This window comes from Lontra canadensis, unplaced genomic scaffold (assembly GCF_010015895.1).
Source record: "Lontra canadensis isolate GAN:19392208 unplaced genomic scaffold, GSC_riverotter_1.0 scaffold32, whole genome shotgun sequence".
NCBI classification, from domain to species: domain Eukaryota; kingdom Metazoa; phylum Chordata; class Mammalia; order Carnivora; family Mustelidae; genus Lontra; species Lontra canadensis.
The window spans coordinates 16,521,435-16,538,803 of record NW_022631026.1 but is presented as its reverse complement, the minus strand read 5'-3'; the positions used below and the strand labels follow the sequence as shown (position 1 = coordinate 16,538,803).

Here is a 17,369-nt window from a genome sequence, read left to right as displayed (position 1 = left end):
GTTTCCAAAGAGTTACCTTGTTCTCTTTGTTACTAGAGGCAATGTTCTCTCAAAAATATCTCCTCTGTGCTTTTGGTTTTGTATATATGTATATTTATTTCTAAAATTAGGTTTCCCCAGAAAAAGTCCAGACCGAGATCCACCACACTTTTAATCTTTAGATAATCACATATAAGTGTTCACAAATGCAGTGTTCAAAAGACAAAATTCTCAGCATGATCTAGTTAATATTTAGGGGTTTGAGAAGTTTAAATACAAGGTAAATATACCTTAGAATCCTAGAGACCATGTATAACTGTTCTCCTTATAGGCTATGAACCCTCAGAATTCTCCCTTCTGACTACTTAATTTACTGACTGCATAATCTTCTATACATAACTTCTCCTATATGACAACTTCCTAGGATAGCCTCTTGCCTCTCTTGAATGAAGCAGAAATGATGAAGGAATGAGCAAGATCCCAAGTGGGAGAACTCTACAGAGGGGAAGGTAAAGGGATAGGGAAAAAGGTAAATAAGGGGAGAGGCAGAGAGTGGAGCTGGTACATAGGCAATAGAATAGGCAGGGAGGCTCTGGGGAGAACACAGCCAGGCTTCCTAGCAGAGAAGGGAGATGATGGCTAGAACCCAGTAACTCAGTTCCCATGAGTCCTCAGCATCATCTGTGGAGAAAGTCTGAGCAAAGGAGGGGAGGATGCTGGCCTGTTCCCGTGAGTTATTTCTGGATGCATTATTCATATTTGATAAATCATTTAGAGGCAGCTACTTTATTAGCTTATAAAGCACATTATATGGTTTTAAATTGTTAATACAGACTGTTGTGATGCATATTGTACCTCAGAAAAGCCATGCATCACTTTAATTCATAGCCTCATTATAAAGCTTGTTGCAAAGTGCTGCATTATTGCATGAAGGATAGTGGAGTAACATTTCTGCAAGAAACTTGAATGTTTTATTTACATCATTGGTGGCTTGGTATAACCTATAAGGATGCTTTGGAGTATGGAACCAGATTAGTTTCTGAGTTTTGAGGACAGATACCTAATATCTGCCCCCTCCAGACTTATCTTAATCCAGACTTAGCATCTGGTTCAAGGCTGCATATATAAGTATCCAGAAAAGTCTTACTTGAGTGATCACTTCCTTGGATGAGTTGCTTACCCACTTTCTAGGATTCCCAGAAACATTGGTGCAAAGCCGAGCCTAGGAATTGCTTTTTATTTATTCATTTAAGAGACATTGATCTCCATCCACTTGTTAGTTACTGTGCTAAACTTTGAAATAAATGGTTAAGAGTATAGCCTTAGTCCCTGATTCCATGAAGTTTACCAGTCCTTCTGTTAAGGAGGAGAAAAGGGTAGATTTTTGCTGGAGTACCAAAATTGAGTTACAATCTATATCTATAATTTTTAGGTGACACGGGTAGCATGTGAGTAAATATCAAATTTTTAGAAGCCTGAGTGACCAACAGACCCTTATTCAAACTGAAATTCAGACCACCTTCTCCAGGAAACCCACCTTGGCAAAGATGTCAAACAAATCTAATTTGGAATCCTGGTTCACTTACTGGCCATTTGTCCTTGGGTAGGTCATGTAGCCTCATTGGCACTCAGCGTTCTCATCTGTAAAATGAGAATAATTATTGCCTTATCTCACTGGATCACTATGAATATTGAAGACTTCTCTGAGAGTTTGAGACATTTCAGGTGCTCAATAAATTGTTGGTGTTTTAGTCATTCAGCAACTGAAAGCAGAAGGTAGCAATGCACCTCAAACTCACCTGAAACATGCTTAGGTACACACCATGGCATTCATAATCGTGAAGTCTCACAGATGAAATTATATTTTAGGCTAGTGTTAAAGACTCTGAAGATTAAAGGCCCCCTTTAGATCAAGTGTAATCTAATTCAGTATTTGTGCCTTGGCATCTTTCTCCCCTTGTGAATTGCTACTCTGTGGATGGCTTTCTAGAATTTAAAGGAGGGCATTGTCTCTCATTTGAAACCAAGGAAACACTAGGTAGCTCATGGTGAAGGTTCATATTAAAGAATAATTGGAAATGATGTAGGTTGGAAGAGGAAAAGTCTTGAGAAGCATTAAAATTAGTTTAAAGAATGCAGGGTTGAAGAGAAGATAATAGGCAGCCAATGCTGCTACCCAAAGACTTAGAGAAAGTCATTAGAGCTTGACTTTTGGAAGTCATGTGGATCACTGTGTGGTGGACCACTGAGTGGGTGGTGGGGGCTAACTTAGGGAAGACCAGGTGTTGACCAGTTTGGCTGGTAAAGCAATCTTAGTGTCTTCCAGGTTCTGCAGTTACTGCCTCTCCCAATTTTCCTGAAACCTCAACCACCAACTCACGTGGGACACCCAAGTCCCATGTTGGCCTAGTCTTCCCTCCATAACACAGGGAAAAATAATGCCACCCACAACTCTCATAAGAAATATGGCTTTTCTAAGTTTCTTGAGGATCTCTAGGAAAAGCAGAGTTAAGAAAACTTTGAAAAGGAGAGAAAACTAATATCTGAGTGATATTATACTAAACTTTGGAATAGAAAAATGCCTTCTTTGTATATAATAAAATGCCCAATAATATTTGTCTTTATGTTTATTGTTAGCATATAGAATAATGGAATGTAGATGTCTTTGCCCCCAAATCACCTGCATGCTGTAACTTAAGTCTTAGTATAAATAATTTTTTGTGGTTTATGAAACACTGTTTTGAATGTCAAAAACAGAAAAAAAGACTCACATATTTGAGAGTTAATGAAGCGCAGTGTTAGCTAGTCATCTACATTAAAACTAAGGATAGAAGAGGAGGGAGAATCTGTCCAAATACTTTTCTTAGATGATATCTGAGCTAACCGGTGAACATCCAGACCCAAGTAAGCTTTCTTATCTGGCAGCCTTTGATTTCAGAATCCGTGAAATAGAATAAAGGATAGAAGTGCCAACATCCCCAGGATCTTCCAGAAAATAGTTGCTAACATTGGCTGACTTTCTTCTAAATTTTTCCTCATAAAACCGGCAATTCTACATGATTTCACTCTAATTTCAAGTAAGAGGCAGATGAGTGATGAATTCCATTCGTATTCCCTTGGTGTTAGATATGGCAAGTGAGCAGAAAAACCTACAGTCTTAATTGAAATGCAGGAACTCATGGGTCCATACAGGAATCAAGACACAATCAACACAGTATCTGTTTGTCCAAATGATGTGCTCAGGAATAGACTCTTCTCTCTCTCTCTCTCTACCTCGCAAAATTAAAATACTTAGATAGAGAATGCCTTCAGTCATCTCCAAAGCTATATTTACCAAGTTCAATGAAGTTTGCCAAGAGTCATCAGGAAATAGTTCCCATGGGGCAGTTGGGTACTATTAAAGAAATAGGATCTCCTTCAGATTTTGAACTGTAGATGGTTTATCAGTCCCTCTATTGCTTTCTCCAAGCCCTCAAGAACTCTAGGACTTGGCTGCTATTTTCTGCTCTCTTGTTGGTGTTCTTCTTCCACCCCAAAAGAGGAACAAAGGAGAATAGTTTCCTAGATACCATTTTTGTTTCAAGACAAAGCATGCAAGCTCCTCTTATATTTTTAGTATAGTAGTGTATACTACTAGTAAAAAAGAAACAGGGAGGTTAAGAAGGAACATAAGACACACATGCACATGCGAACACACACAAACATACACATACATATCCTTTTCATTTCAGTGGCTCTTTACACTGTGTAGACTCCCTCTATAGACAGGATCTCATTGAGAAGGGGAAGCATTACTATCTTTACAGTCTTACTCCCTACCTTACACAAGAGGACATGGAGGTCCAGAGGGTACAAGAGGATTTACTCTGTAGCTAGTAATGATGAAACTAGACCTGCTAGTAATGCTATGGAGTCTTGTCTGCATGGCTCCTTCTAACAGAGCATGAGGACTATTTAAAAGTACCAGTAAGAGTTTCTCTAGAATTTGCTAAAATGGTAGTGGAATCAAGCTCGTTTTTATATAATCACTATCATTTTGAAACATTTACCATTTGCTAAGTAATATATGTGTATATGCATGGACCTTTGATTCTAACAACAGACTTACAAGGGAGGAATTTTCTTCCTAATTTTATAGACTGGAATCTTGCTTTATTCCGACTGCACATTTCTGAATCATGTACTTAGTCTTCTCTCTTTCCTCATGCTCCATCGCATGCTTTCTCACCATAGGCCACTCTATAGGATGTCAGACGCCATCATAGTCCTGCTCTTCTAGGCGTCGATTTTTCCTATATCGCTACGGGGAGCAGGGAGGTATGGGCTGGGAGGTGGGAGGTGGCTTCTCTCCTCATTCCTCACTCTCTGCCCCCATCTGTCTCTTTAGACCCATCCTCTAAGGGCCGTTTGATATTCTTATGCAGCAGTCACTTTGTCTTTCTGTAGCTTGGCTCAAGGCTGCCAAGTAAAGTTTCCCTGGTTGTATACTGCAACTGCAGGGGGCGCCATTTACTCTTGTAGTTACTGCCAAAGACTATTTTCTGGAAGATGGCAATAAAGGGTCTGGAGGAACAGGTGGTTTTGTGTCCTTCATAAAAATGCACCATTTCAGCTGTGTGGTGACCATGGTTTGGTTGTACAATCTCAGGCAAGGGCCACAGTTCAGTCATCTGGCTGTGCTCCCTGCGTATCCGAAGTCTTTTCCCATGATCTGAACAGTACATTGTTCTTGTTCCAGATAGATAATTCACAATGTAATTATTACAGGTTATAGGTATATATTACTGTCTACACATAACTGGATGCATTTAAGTCAAGACTTAATGACATTTAAGTCAAGTCTAAATAAGCACCTTGTTGTCAGCAGAACAGATTGCTTTAGATTTGTCTTCTGAATGACTGATATATTTCCTTTGCATTAAAAAAAAAGTTTGTAACATAACTAAACTGTACCAAGTATGCTTATTAACTCCTTAAAAAAAAAAGATTTTATTTATTTGACAGAGAGAGACCACAAGTAGGCAGAGAGGCAGGCAGAGAGAGAGGAAGGGAAGCAGGCTCCCTGCTGAGCAGAAAGCCCGATGCAGGACTCGATGCAGGGCTCAATCCCAGGACTCTGGGATCATTACCTGAGCTGAAGGCAGAGGCTATAACCCACTAAGACACCCAGGTGCCCTATTATTAATTCCTTTTTAAAAAACATTTCCGGGGCACCTGGGTGGCTCAGTCTTTAGGTGTCTGCCTTTGGTTCAGGTCATGATTCCAGAGTCCTGGGATGGAGCCCTACATTGGGCTCCCTCTTCAGGGGGAAGCCTGCTTCTCCCTTTCTCACTTCCCCTGCTTGTGTTCCTTCTCTCGCTGTGTCTCTCGCTGTCAAATAAATAAATAAAATCTTAGAGAAGAAAGAAAGAAAGAAAGAAGAAAGAAAGAAAGAAAGAAAGAAAGAAAGAAAGAAAGAAAGAAAGAAAGATTCCCTTCTTTCCTTGACTAGAGTTGCTGTTAATATGTTTTTCTAATCTTTTTCCTGCTTTTTTGATAATTGACTATTTAAAATCTTTATATTATTCTTTGGGAATGTGAGCTGCTACATTCTTTTATATGAATATTCTGAAGTTGAGTGACCACACCTCTTTGCTGGACATGCAGAGAGTTTCCATTTTCATTTTGTTATTATAAATATTGTGAGCATCTTTTTGTACATCTAAAGGATTTTTTTCCTTTAAGATAGATTCTGAGAAATGGAACCATTTGGTAAAACAGCTGAAATATGTTTAACAATCTTGAAACACAGAACCAAATTGATTTACAAGGAACTCTGTTATTTTATTCTCCTAATAGAAGCATTTAAAAAAGACTGCCTCATTGCACCATCACTAACCCTGAAACAATTTGATAGCAAATAGAATACCCATTTTGTATATGCTTTTCTTTCTGATTTTCTGGAAATGTTAAATATTCTCTCACAATATTATATTTATATTTCTTCTTTTTAAAACATTTGTTCATGTTCATAGTCCATTTGTCTCATATTGTGTTAGTGCTTTCCTTATTTATTTTCAGGGGTACCTTAATTATTAATGACATTATTTATTTGCTTATCATATATTTAAATATATTTCTGAGTTGAGATTTTTAATCTTTTTTTTTTTTTCCAACTAAGGGAGTCTGCCACCCTGAAGTCATCACAGAGGTCAGTGAAATGTTTAGTATCATATGGCAGAATGGTATTATTTATTGTTTAAAATAACACCTTAAATTATCTGGAATTTTGGGTCTATGAGACATGTATGTCTGTGGTGTTGTTTCACTTGATTATCTAAACAGTCAAATTTGCCATCTACTTTTACTGAGTATCCAGCTTTTCCCCATTTGTTTGTGGTTTTCCTCAATTCCTGGGGAATCAGGTCACCTCATTTCCATCTGCTGACTCTGCTCTTACCACTCCATCTCATCCCCAAAGGACCCCACCTTTCTTCCCTTTGATTTGACTTAATCCTCTTAATAATCATCTGAATTTTTTAAAAGAAATTTTAAGTAGACTGTGAACATGAGGTCAACATATTAGTACCCTGTTGGATATTTAATATTTTAAAAATTTCATTGCATAAGTGCGCATCTTATTGCTGTTTTCTTACCAAAAAAAAAAAAAAAAGAAAAGAAAAGAAAAGAAAAAAGAAAAATACCTGGTAAGCCTGCTGAATCAGTAATTACATGCAGGTAGATTAGGAAAATATGGTAGGGAAATAGCCATCTGCATCTCCGTCAGAAGGAAATATAAAGGGAAAACTTTTTGGTAAGTGGAGAAATTTGGAGTTCTATTGTTATGTTACCTGAAAGCACTGAGTTCTCTTAAGTTGTCTGATATTCCCTTAGGAGGTAAACTCCATAACCATAAATATGAAAAAGGGTAGGTTTTGAGGCTTTGTGGAGGATGGATGAGCATTAGGAGAATGGGAGTCTTTAGGAGAATTGACCAAGGAGAAAGAAGCCTGAAGTCAGGGTTGCTGTAAATCAAGTAAGAGTATACATGAGTATAAATCAAACATTGTTTTATTTCATCTATTGGCTCAAAAGTGAATCTTAGCTGTTGTTTGGCATTTAGCTGTCTACATTTTAGCTGTTTTGATAAATCTATGTATTTATTCAAATATCTCTTTTTTTTAATATATTTTATTTAAGGAGTCTGAAATTTTGTTCTTTAAAGGTATCAGAACTGTTTTCCCTGACCGAATAATGGGTGCTGCCCCAGATCTAGGAACTCTCAGTTAAAGAAAACTCTTTAGTCAATTCCCAAGTGCTTCACTTATTGTGGGAGGTGGTATTGTGTGGATATAAGGAATTCAGACTCTAGAATCAGAAAATAAGTGTTCTATGTATTTTTCTACCACCTGCTTCCCAGACAAACTCTATGCTTCAGGCACAATTCTTCATAAAATAGGCGAAGTAATCATTTGAAGATGTCAATCTTCAAACCACTGTTATTTGAAGTTTGGGTTGGGGTCAGGTAGGGGAGAAGTCAATGATATCCTTCGTAGAGTTCTTATTCTGGTTCTGAGCATGCACAAACACTTAACATGCATGAGCCGTGTTATAGTAATGCCTCGCCCTCTGGGGACTGTTAAATGTTGCCTTATTGAGATGTGGAAGAGATGGAAGGTTATACAACCTCACCGGGACAACATTTTATCACAGCAAGAAGAAAAGTTTGCATACAAGTTCTTTGAGAGCTCAGATTGTTCAGAGCTCCAGATGTCCCTTCAGTAGATGAATAATTAATATTTGTTAAACTGGAAATCAAATCCCCTGTGTTTGACCTTGGTAAATAATCTGCTCTCGAGTCTTCATCGGATCTATCATGCAACAATGAGGGCTGAGGGTTGTCAGGACTGTTTTAAGCCAGCTCTTGTGGGTTTCATTTTCTTTATGGGTATTAATGGAGAGAAGGAGAAGATACCCCTTCTCTAAGCTCCATACCAGTTCTCTGATGCTGAAATTCTCAGACTCTATCCCTAGTTTACTATGACAAAATCTTGCTCTCTGAGAATACAAAAGGTGGCACCAAAGCTGGGCTGGGCACAAAATGGAATCAATCTGGAGGTGCAGAACTGTCCTGTCTTGCCCTAGGCCCTAAAGCCTAACGCACGTCCTGTTTTGCTTCCTTTCCCTTCCAATTACAGGGAGTTCTGCTGCATTCCCACTGAAAGATAAACAAAGCATTTATCCCAGTCAATTTTAACAACCTTCCCTTTGTACATTTGCATACAGCTTAACTTTCATGCAACCGTGGGAAGCTCATAAAATCTCAGCCTGTGCTGACCATAAAAAAAGAGGTATTTTTGTATGTTGTTGAGTTTGTATACTTCCTAGAGGCACTAGAGGAACTGCAGGAGCCTTTAAAACTAATTAACAGCCCCCTGTTGGGGACATGGCACTTTGTAGTGATTTATCATAGGTGGGAGTGCAGACCTGTGCTAAGAGAACTTCCAAAGCTGTGTGCAGACCTGAGGGGATTTGTGAAGAGGTGTTATTTACCACACACCTCCTACTACCCATTTTTTTGGTGGAGTGTGGAATAGAAATATTTAATACATCCCCATCTTAACAGGAGAGGTAACAACAGGTAATTATTTACTACCATGCGGCTACCACAGTGATAACCTCCCAGAACTTAAGATGTGTCTCTCCTCCCCCTACAAATGTGACTGTGTATTTTGGAATGTCAGGTAAAAGTGCTGTTCTTGCACAGCCTGTGGTACTTCTGATGTGTTTTAAAATGTGTGACTCTAGGGGCGCCTGGGTGGCCCAGTCATTAAGCATCTACCTTTGGCTCAGGTCATGATCCCAGGGTCCTTAGATCGAGCCCCACATTGGGCTCCCAGCTCAGTGCAAAGCCTGCTTCTCCTTCCACCATTCCCCATGCTTGTGTTCCCTCTCTTGCTGTGTCTCTCTCTGTCAAATAAATAAATAAAATAAAATAAAAAAATAAAATGTGTGACTCTAGAACCTGGTATATTTATTGCTGCCATAATGTTTTGGGGTACCAACAGTTTCCCTTTCTCCCAGTAGTGGAATCGTCTGATGCCATAAGATACTAGATTTTTAAAGCACCTTTTCCCTCAGGTTATTTTCTAGCTGTAGACCCAGTCTTATTTTCAGTGGCTAATTTCCCCCAGAAGTCCCTGAAATGGACTCATTAAAGACTGGGGGGGGGGGTTTGAGTGGGGAGGGCAACACGATTGTTTCCATTCCCACAGACTCCTTCCTCAGTGCTCCCTCCTCACACAAGGGAGTTTATTACTGACCAGCAGGTAAACAAGAGAAAATGAAAACTGAAAATAAATTTAGCACAGAACAAAAACCCACACAAGCATTTCCAAGGAAGAAGATCCAGAATGACTGGAGGAATTTTGGATCCACCTCTGTCACGTGCTAGCATCAGGAGTTACTACAGCTTTAAATCCTCAGTTCCTTCATCAGTAAAATGAGAATTAATGAGAATTAAATGACATGGTCTTCTTTAGAGTCTTGGCATAGTCAGCATCCCATGGAAAGGTTGAAAATGGATTTATAAATGAAAGAAGCTTTGACTGTAGAATTTCTGGCATCGGACAATTTCACCACATTTGAACCACTGTTCTTACCCTGATAGGTCTACCTAGTGCATCTCAATGAGATAACAAGTAGGCTTTCACTTTGTCCCTCATTTCCCATGCCTTATCACCTGTTCCATTTCTTCCACCTAGGCTTTCAGGGACTCTCTACCCTTGGCTCCCTGTCTACATTTGCCCTCTGAAAAGCAATAGGAACTCACCCAGGCTTTTTAACTCATTCCTAAATGTTTCCATGATTATTTTAGTCTTGAGCCTTGATTCAAAAACCCTCATAGCCAAGACAGTGAAAGGCTCCTGTGTGAATTGTTCTATAGCCATTCAAATATTCAGATTACCTCCACTAGAGGTGCCATCTTGAACTGTAAGAAGATAGAGTCAAATTTATTCCTATCTATAGAAGAGCATTAATTTAAAATATATATATATATTTTTTTTTCTTAGTATTTCCATTCTTTGTTAAGTCTGAAGGATAGGAAGTAGAAGGAAGAGAGAGAATATAGGTAGAACACAAGCACAGATAGACTTCATACAGATACATTCTATTAAACAAGCAAAATCAACTTATAATTCAATTACATTTGGATATGGCAGTTTTTCACCAAAACAAAACCATTGAGGAATATGATAACGTTTAGGAAAACTCATAAACAAATGAGACATTGAAAAAGGAAAAAAAAATAACAATAGAAAATACCACATTTTATTTATACACACTCTGGATATTTTAAAGATTATTTTTTTATGACCAATAAAAGACTGAATCCCACAATACTTGTGAAAAGAAAGCAGGCAGAGTATTTTTATCCCAATTTATGGATAAACAGTTTCAGGGTCCAAGGTTAGGCAATAAATAAGGAGTTCCTCTCTGAAACAATTAGGCTTACAGAAAAAATGATCAACAGAGTCTAGAAGGTTGGTGTTTTTTGGTTTTCTTGTTTTTTTTTTTTTTCTAGACTGGGCGATCTGAAATTCAATCCAGAAAAATACATTAGGGTAAAGCAAATCAGTGGAAGAAAAGAAAAAGAACATTTCTTTTTTTCTTGAAATTAATTAAATGCAACTGCAGTTATCATAATCTGAATATGCAAAAACTGAAATTAGCCTGTACTAGAAACTCACAGTACCAATTTGGATTTATAAGACTTATAAAACAGTGAAACCTGTTTTTGTACTTTTAGATTAATATGCCAACTTTGTTTTCTTAAGTTTATAATAATTGAATAAATAGATGTCTATTAAAATAGAATGATATGGTGATGTTCATTATATACTTTTAGGGAAAAATATGAAATGAAATGTGATTCTGTTCCTGTTTAAAAATACATGTATTTACTTATATTTAGCATTCAACAATAGCAAAAAAGTCGGAAATTGCAACATGAACCTTTTTTCAGCTTTACTGAGGTATAATTGACAAAATTTTAAGATATTTGAAGTGTACGATGTGCTGATTTGATATATGTAAACATTGTGAAAAAAAGCGCAAATATTTAATAGCAGCTATCTAGGAGTGAAGGGATGATGGGTATTTTTTTTCTCACATATTTACCTGTGTGTGTGTGTGTGTGTGTGTGTGTGTATGTGTGTGTGTGTAAGAATATTTAAATTCCACTCAGCAAATTTCAGTTACACAATACAGTGTTAACAGTGATGGTCACTATATTATACATTAGATCCTCAGACCTTATTCATCGTGTAACTGAACGTTTGTACCTTTTACTTCCCCAACCTAAAGATTCTGGCAACTACTTTTCTACCCTTTGTTTCTATAAGCTCGATTTTAGTTTAGATTCCAAATATACATAATACCATGTAGTATTTGCCTTTCTCCATCTGGCTTATTTCACTTAGCATAATACTCTCCAGTTTCATATATGTAGTCTCAAATGACACAATGTCATTCTTTTTCAAAGCTGAACAATACATGTGTGTGTATATATATACATAATTATATATATTATTATAATTAATAAATAATTATCTAATATTAAATTAAATTTAACTAAAATACAATCTTAAATATTTTAGATCAACTTTTTATAATTTTTAAATTTTTGAAAATAATTTCTTAAAATTTTTTAATTAAAAATTGAAAAAAATAAAAATCAATATTAGATTAAAATTAATAAATAATAATTTGTTATTATTTATTAATTATATATCACACATTTTGTTCCATTCAGTAAAAATAATGTTAACCTCAAATATTTCACAGTCCAAAGAGAAGCCTGCCTTTGCCTGATCATTTTATTCTGGAGGTGATAATATGGAGCCAGCAGTATGATTTTGGGGCTGAAGTCACAACATTTAGATCATGGAGAATCATACCAGAAGAAAAGCATTATGCACTTCATTGGTTATTAGAATTCCTTTCGTAGGTATTCATTATGGAGCCTTCTTTTCCTTTGCAACAAATTGCTGAGAATTTTTTTGGAAAACCTGAAGTTTTTTTGGAAATTTGGAGAGAAAGAAGGAATACCTTTGGAACCAGAACTCCAAATCCTTCCACAGATTCAAAACTCAGCCATCCCACTTACTAGTTTTGTGCTTCAGGCAAGTTTTTCAACATTTCTATGCTTTAAGTTACAGAACTGTAGTGCCTATCTCCTAGGTTCAGTGAAGAGTACAGTGCAGAGTACTTAGTGATCACAAATAGACTCCCAGTTTCATTATCAGTTGGCATGTCTGACAACTTGACTGCAAGCCCAAGACAACGGCAGTTCTGAGGAGAACAGAGAAAGATGCTGCATTAGTAATTCATAAAATGAATGTAATGGCAAATAAAAGAAGCTTCACACAATGTTGGTATTTAATATCTCATTTATTACACAATTCAGTTCCAGCATTTCTAGTATTGGTTTCAGCAGCTTAGTGATGACACCAAAGACTCAGGAGTTCAGTTATCTTCGAATATTATTTGTTCCGTGCATGATGCATGTTGCAGCTCTATACAGAAAGCAGATGGTGGAAACCAAATTATCTATAAAGAAAAATTTTCCTAGGAACAGTACCTCATCCCTCTTCACCCCAAAGATTTTACTTTATGCCTCATTGCCCAGAAATGGGTTGTGTTGTGCAGCCACCCATAATTGTGGAAGGATCCAGAAAGCAAAAATATTGTAAAAGAGAACTGGAATCCATTATTCATTCTCTCAAACTAGGCACATTGTTTTCTGAACAGAGTAGAGGTGTCCTGAGCATGGATAGAGGAGGATGAGTGGGTCACTCTGAGTATGCAGTGATTGTTACCCTAGGAGCTTGGTATTCAATGGTGGACATGGCCTATGAATGTCACATCATTAACACTGTGGCATATTTTGTTTTGCCTTCTTGGAAAAGGTATTACAAATGTTACTCTTTATAATATAGCTCAACTTGTATAACTAGCTGTAAATTCTGGGCAAGGCATACTTCTAGGTGGTATGGAGAAGTACCTGCAATTAAATATATGCTTTTAATAATACTGCTGCCCCTCTGATGATCAGTGTATCTCAGAGGAGTTTACAAAGAACTTTGGGGGTTTTGGTGGGGACCTTTTTTTTTCCTTGCTTAGGTTTTAGCGTGAAGACTAAACTTTCTTAATTGATTTTATTACTTGTTTCACCAAAATCTCATTTTGCAATGCTTTGCACATTACCACATAGTTTCAGAGCCCGAAATTATCCCTGATTTAGATTTATGGGAAGAGTTTGCATATTTTACAAACATGGATTTTCTTCTAGTTCTAACAAAGTGCATTTATTTTGTGTACAAACAATATATCTGTTTTGGAATGCTTTTATTTAAATTCTAATGATTTATGGGTACTGTAACAGTTTGGCTGTCCATGTAGCATTTTATCTGGCCATTTCTAGAACCCTAACCCTTAATTGGGCAAGACTATACTGCAGAAGCTCGTTGATTACTATCTTTTGGCTTCTGCATTATCTCTAGGTGGGGGGGAAGGGGGGCAAGTTTCTATTTAGTTTTTGTTTGCTTTTATTATTTCCTTCAACTCTCTTGCTGGTTATTGTATTCCTGTATCATTTTGAAATTTATAGTCTATTTAATAGCATTTTTATTTTTTTATGATTATGTCAGTCTTACCCATAAGAGGGTCTTAGGGAATATGTTTTGAGTTTCTTTCAATAGCAACCACATCTAGAAACTACCTAACTGAATTATGAGTTTTATTTTTTTACCAGAGGGAGCTATGAAACAGAAATGATTTTAGATGTAGATTATAATAATAATTTGGAGGCATCTTTATGATGTGTGAGTTTCATATGACTCTCAAGCCTAGTGCTCCTTTGATTATTACTGTTCTAATAGAACACTGCAAAACTTCTTAATGTATCCAGTAACAATCTCCACTTCAGGGGTAGGTGCAAGGAAGTGGGGTGTGCTTAATACCAAATCATTCACCAAAATGTCAAGAACAGTTTGTTCAAACGACCCCAAAGGGCAACACAAACTGGTTGTTTCTTCTTCAGAGATTAGGTGTTTACAAGGACTAAAACATTAAACTATCATTATTGGGGGGAGGAGATAAATTATTGGGAGGATACGGGGATGTTTCAGGGAAGCACAAAGTCCTCTTATGCAAAACCAGATCAAGGAACTAGTAAGTTATCCAGGAACAAGGCATCCTCCTATCTGACCCTCTCACTTACAGAAATATGAGAGTGGGTCATCCTCATAGATGGATACAGACATATAATGGTAGATTAAGACATCATAATTAGTCACAATTAAGAATATATTGGGACGCCTGGGTGGCTCAGTTGGTTGGACGACTGCTTTCAGCTCAGGTCATGATCTCGGAGTCCTGGGATCGAGTCCCGCATCAGGCTCCCAGCTCCGCGGGGAGTCTGCTTCTCCCTCTGACCTTCTCCTCGCTCATGCTCTCTCTCACTGCCTCTCTTTCAAATAAATAAATAAAATCTTTAAAAAAAAAAAAAAAGAATATATATACCATGTCCCAGACCTCCTTCCAAGTGCCTTACCTATATTGGCTCATTGGAAAATGAGCCAATGACCCTATGAAAGACTAAACTGATCAAGGAGAAGTTAAATAACTAGCTTAAGGTAGCATCTACTGGTAAATAATAAAAAGTGGAGACCTGATTGGACCCCAGCTACCCAGCTTCAGACATGAGTTCTGAATTTCTGAGAAACACAGTCTGTTTGGTCAGTCTAGGTGAACAGCTCAGTTGACTATGAAGAGGGCGATGGGGTCAGATTGTTCGGACCTAGGCATCTAGGTCCTCACTGTGGTGAGGGCAGATCTTATAGAGGGGATATGGCTAAGTCCCTTGCAAAAGCTGTCTCTTTATAATTTATAACTGGTAATAAAATATCCACATCTGGGGAGGTCATTCACACGGTTTCCAGTACTTCTCCATATGTTTCAATTATTAATTTTAAATCAACTTAATCTATATTTCCTCAAGAACAATTTCTAAAATATGAATTAATGGCAATGCATATACTTTCTAGAGTCATTTTATTTGTCTTTTTTGCATCCATTTCTCTCCAGATTAGAGTAAATTTAGAAACCAAATAAACACAATGAAGATCTAGCCGTCTAAAGTTCCCATTAAAGATAATAGCTAAAATTAATTACCTTATTTAATCCTCACAACAAATCTCTGAGGCGGAATCAATACTATCCCCATTTTAACAATGAAGAAACTGAAGCAAAAAGGTTCAAATGAATGATCTAGGCCTCATAGTTAGAAAGTTGTCGCTTTTGTGTACAAACTATATATCTGTTTTGGAATGCTCAGGACCTGGAACCCAGGTCCAAGTTGAGTCTGAGCACAGGACCTGAACTTTAAACAATTACACTACATTAACACATGTGCCTGTTTTTACTTACTTCAGCCAGTATTTGGGAGGTGGTGGGGGCAGGCCCCCATCTAAAAATACCATAGCAGTCTCAGACATAAAAGTGGTTCATAGAGCAAGATCTTTGCATGTGTATGTGCATCTGCTCACCCTTAGAAGAAGTATTTGCCGTGAATCTTTACAACGTCATGCACATCTGGTAGCACTTGCCTCATCTCAGGGAAATGTAGGAGCTGGAAGCAGTTTACCTTTGTGGCTGAGATGGGAGCCGGGTCTGAATTCAGGCCACCGAGATTGGAATGCTAACTATATTTCTTAAGCGCTGTGTAAATTTGAGCAAAGAACCAAACGGCTCTACACTTCCTTTTTTAAATCTGGGTGTTGATGCCTACCTCCCAATTTCTGTGGGGACTAAATGAGGCATGATGCACACTGAGTTAATTTGGCTGCTAATTTTAGGGCATCCTCTTGCTTAGTCTCAACTGCTTCCTGTCTCTTCCTTTTCTCTACCTACCATGGTCCGCACTGGCCCTTGCACACTCTAGCATTAGATCTACTTTAATTGTATGGCTCTTCAGTCTGCTGTCCTGTGTATCTTCTGCTGTCAAATTGTAGCTTCTGTAATAAATGAGTGAAATACAAGAACTCGTAAATCTCCCTGATTTCTCTGCTTAGGAAGGCTCAAGAGGCAATACTGTGATATTTTAACTGGTCTTTAGATTTGCAGAAAGCCAAAGAAATCATCATCTACTGGAAATAGCTTCCAAGGAGAACCCAGCAGAAAAAAAGAGATGTTAGGTCATCTCTGGCTTCTTGAGAGAACTATGAAATGGATTCAGCCATCATTGATCTTTCGCAGGTGGAATATTTAGGAAATATGACACTTTATGTTCTAAAATTGTATTCTATGATCAGAATCTGTAAAGTCTCTTTTTTTTTAAGATTATTATTTATTTATTTGACAGACAGAGATCATAAGTAGGCAGAAAGGCAGGCAGAGAGAGAGGAGGAAACAGGCCTCCTGCTGAGCAGAGAGCCCAAAGCAGGGCTCAATCCCAGGACCCTGAGATCATGACCTGAGTCGAAGGCAGAGGCTTTAACCCACTGGCCACCCAGGTGCCCCACAGAATCTGTGAAGTCTTAAATCTGCATTAATAATAATATAGATCTAATTTCTATTCTTGGATTTTGTAGAATACTCTGTTTATATTATTATTTTTATATTATTTATATTTTGTAGAATACTCTTTTATATTATAAATTTTTCCATCGACCCTTAAAAAATGAATGAAATATTTATTATGATCCCTATTTTATAGATGGGAAAATTGGTTTCCAGAAAGATGAATGGCTTCTCACTTCATTGTTTAAACCAAGGGCTCTCATGCCTTGCAGCATATGGCTTGACAGCAAAGAGTTTGGAATCAAAGGGACAGGACTTCATCTGAGCTTGCTGGGTAGCAAAAATAAAGATAGTAACACCTCCTTCCTAAATGGGAAATGTGTTTGGCTGCAAGTACCAGAAAGCCAGTTTATAGAGATAGAACTGAGTTGGGGATTATAGATCTCACACAAAAAGAGATGTAGACCCTGTCAACTGCCAGGACTGGTTTCTTCCTTTGACAGTGTTGTTGACAACCAGTCTGCAGTTCCCTTGGCTTTTTCCTATCCTTGTCCCCTCTTCCAGAGCTTCAGACATGCTGCCTAAGGTCTGGGGTAGATATAAGAAGGATGAAATTTTCAGTCTCTCTGTTTCCTTTCATAGACAAAGCAAAGGCTTTTCTTCCTAGAGCCTCCCCATGGACATTGCTGCTCTGCCACAGTGTGCCCTGTTACATGGCCACCACCGGCTGCAAGGGACTCTGGGAAAAAGAGTGTTGACCTTGGGGCTGGCAGTGGTGCTGCCCACAACTAGAACTGGGTCATTATTAGTAAAAAATGGGGGGGTGG

At 37.7% G+C, this 17,369-nt stretch overlaps 1 pseudogene; it reads right to left on the bottom strand.

Moving 5' to 3' along the window:
• The window catches only part of LOC116873272, a 92,989-nt pseudogene extending 75,871 nt beyond the window's left edge, over window positions 1-17,118 (bottom strand).
• Window positions 17,119-17,369: the final 251 nt, after the last annotated feature.